The sequence below is a fragment of the Mixophyes fleayi genome, chromosome 9 (genome assembly GCF_038048845.1).
Source record: "Mixophyes fleayi isolate aMixFle1 chromosome 9, aMixFle1.hap1, whole genome shotgun sequence".
Taxonomy (NCBI): Eukaryota; Metazoa; Chordata; class Amphibia; order Anura; family Limnodynastidae; genus Mixophyes; species Mixophyes fleayi.
In genome coordinates this window covers 5351641-5355146 of record NC_134410.1, presented here as the reverse complement: position 1 = coordinate 5355146, position 3506 = coordinate 5351641, and the positions used below count along the sequence as shown (strand labels likewise).

The 3506-nt window shown below is 38.9% G+C and overlaps 1 protein-coding gene across 1 annotated transcript in view; it reads right to left on the bottom strand.

The window, feature by feature from the left end:
* PCDH11X (protocadherin 11 X-linked) overlaps positions 1-3506 on the bottom strand; it is an 875653-nt gene that overhangs the window by 463971 nt on the left and 408176 nt on the right. The gene's annotated exons all lie outside the window — the stretch shown is intronic.

Sequence of the window (3506 nt, the reverse complement as noted above, 5' to 3'; positions counted from 1 at the left end):
TAATACTATTTGAACAGCAGGTGGCAACACAAATGATATGATAGCAAAAAATTGTTTCAGAGTAGGTCTTAAACCGGTTCTCGAGTTCGAAATTTGTGATAAATTCTTAAACTTTGGGTTAGATCTTTAAAAAAAAAAATGGCGAAATTCAAACAAGGCGAACAGCTTCCAATATTGTCGAGCTAAATCTCAAAATTGTTTAAAATTTTAATAGCTTTCCATGTGAACATAGAACTCAAACACAATCATGTTTTTTGTTTGAATTGCAGAACTCTTAAAAAATCCTGTAAAATGTAGCAATTGCAAAATTCATACCAAGAATACAAGGTTTACATGAACGTTTTCTCTCTCACTGCTTTACAGCAGCCTGCCATGTTAGGAGGGAGGGGCTTCTTTAACAAAGCAGGCACAGAGTGAATGACAACTAGCCAACTTGCTCTTTAGAAATGCACTGTATGTGAGTCATACACAGGAGCAGGGCAAGTGATGTCACAGCCACTGAAATGACTGCAGGTTCAGCTTTCTCACCTGCATCAGATCCTATCATCATATTGTCCTAATTATGTGACCGGATCTTCTGCAGTATGTAATGGAAGGGGGGCACTTTAATATTTAACTGGGATGCAGTGTAATAGTTTACAGGAGAATTTGGTGGAATCTTTGGGTCCTCCAACAAATTTTGGTATTGGACCCCTGCATTCTCCTCCTGGGCTTAAACCCAATTTACCAGTATTTATGGAGCACTGAGGAAGGACCCTTCACATCTAGCAGGGAGTTTACACAGGTGAAAAGCCCCTTTAAAATATCACAAGTCCCAAAGAACTTCATAATAAAAATGCCCAAAGCTTGTAAACCAACATATTTATATAAAGGAAAGAAAAATCCACCACACTTATAATAGTCTGAAAAAGAGAATTTATTTCTCTATTTTTCCCTTCATGGATTGAACACTGTTCAGCTCGGGCCCCGAGTTCTGTGTCAACTGAGAAAAAACAATGTTTCTGCAGGATGCCAGAGGGTAGTTAAGCTTCCGAGTACCAGTCTCCGACGCCATTGTATTACAAACACACTTTTCATACAATTCAACAAGGGAATGCATTCGTTATCCATAAACTGAAGGCATTATCAAAAGTGACACGTGAAAACATTTTTTAAAGATTTATGTGGCTTTTGTTGTTTTGGAACAGCAGAGTGCGGAGATGACAGATCCGAACCACCAGAGCATTGTCTCAGCCACTGCAGCTAATCCACAGGCAATCTCACTGGAAGCCACATTCTAAACACACCGAGAGAACAATTCCACATTCATCTTTATCCTTCTCTAATTGTCTTTGTCATTTGTATACTTTTTTATTCCATGTATTGTGTATGTCCCCCAGTTACTTAAACTTTCCCAAGCAAACAAAAGTATATAAAAAATGATTGCAACAAATAAACATTAGCTGGTGTATAGCAGAGTTATGATTGCAACCTCTGCTTAACTACAATCACCAGCAGGTCCTATAGCTGTTAACTAGCTATGGTTAAATCTTCAGCGTGTATATATTTGAACATCATCTGATGTAATACAAAGTGCAGGCACCTGAAGGTTATAATATATATATATTATATATATATTTATTTTTTTCACAAAGTCTGCTGCCTCAGTTTTTATGATGGCAATTTGCATACATTCCAGAATGTCATGATGAGTGATCAGATGAATTGCAATTAATTTCAAAGTCCCTCTTTGTCATGACAATGAACTTTATCCCAAAAACAACATTTCCACTGCTTTTCAGCCCTGCCACAAAAGGACCAGCTGACATCAGGTCAGTGAGTCTCTTGTTAACACAGGTGAGAGTGGTGACGAGGACAAGGCTAGAGATCACTCTGTCATGCTGATTTAGCTAGAATAACAGACTGGTAGTTTTAAAGGAGGGTGGTGCTTGGAATCATTGTTCTTACTCTGTTAACCATGGTTAGTTGGAAGGAAACATGTGCAGTCATCTTTGCTTTGTACAAAGAGGACTTCACAGACAAGGATATTGCTGCAAGTAAGATTGCACCTAAATCAACCATTTATCGGATCATCAAAAACTTCAAGGAGAGAGGTTCAATAGTTGTGAAGAAGGCTTCAGGGCACCTAAGAACATTCAGCAAGCACCAGGACCATCTCCTAAAGTTGATTCATTTGCAACACCACTCAGAGCTTGCTCAGGAATGGCATCAGGCATGTGAGAGTGCATCCCCACATACAGTAGGGAAAAAAACTTTTGGAGGATGGCCTGGTGTCAGAAGGCCAGCAGAGAAGCACTTATCTCTAGGAAAAACATTAGGGACATACTGATATTCTGCAAAAGGTACAGGGATTGGACTGCTAAGGACTGGGGTAAAATCAATTTATCTGGTGAATCCCCTTTCGGATTGTTTGGGGCATCTAGAAGAATGCTTGTCCGGAGAAGGAAAGGTGAGCGCTACCATCAGTCCTATGTCATGCCAACAGTAAAGTGTTTTGAGACCATTCATGTGTGGGGTTGCTTCTCAGGCAAGGGAGTGGGCTCACTCACAATTTTGCCTAAAAACGCAGTCATGAATAAAGAATGGTACCAAAACATCCTCTAAGAGCAACTTCTCCCACACATCCAAGAACAGTTTAGTGATGAACAATGCCTTTTTCAGCATGATGGTGCACCTTCCCATAAGGCAAAAGGGGTAACTAACTGGCTCCGGGATCAAAACATTGAAATTTTGGGTCCATGGACAGGAAACTCCCAAGACCTTAATCCCATTGAGAACTCGTGGTCAATCCTCAAGAGGCGGGTGGACAAACAAAAACCCACAAATTATGATAAACTCCAAGCATTGATTAGCCAAGAATGGGCGGCCATCAGTCAATATATGGCCCAGAAGTTGATTGACAGCATGCCAGGGCGAATTGCAGAGGTCTTCAAAAAGAAGGATCAACACTGAAAATATTGACTCTTTGCATAAACTTAATGTAATTGTCAATAAAAGCCTTTGACACATATGAAATGCTTGTAATGGTACTTCAGTATAACATAGCAACATCTGACCAATATTTTCTTTAAACTTTTGGCCATGACTGTACACATACATACACACATACATATATGTATGTATAAATCTGCTCTCAGTATTAAAACAATAAAAACATGATCATTCTTATGATCTTGTTGGCACAGGTTTGGATTTTCCCCACCTCAAGACAGAAAATGAGGAAGAAGAAAAGAAGATGCTGATACTTTAGTCATCTTAAGACTTGTGTGTATTTTCTTTTTCCTTATAACTCAGTAAAGAAATGGTGGTGTAGGGGTCTTAGAAAGCACATTTTGAGATGAATGAATTAATTCACAAGACAACAAAGAAAAAAGAGGAGAAAGCAAAGGAAGAGAATAACATGTCAAGGAGAAGATAGCAGCGGTTACATTAAATTACTTTTATTTGTTGTATAGGAGTGGATGGTTAGATCGCTTACATTCTTTTCATCTTAATGGCAACACATT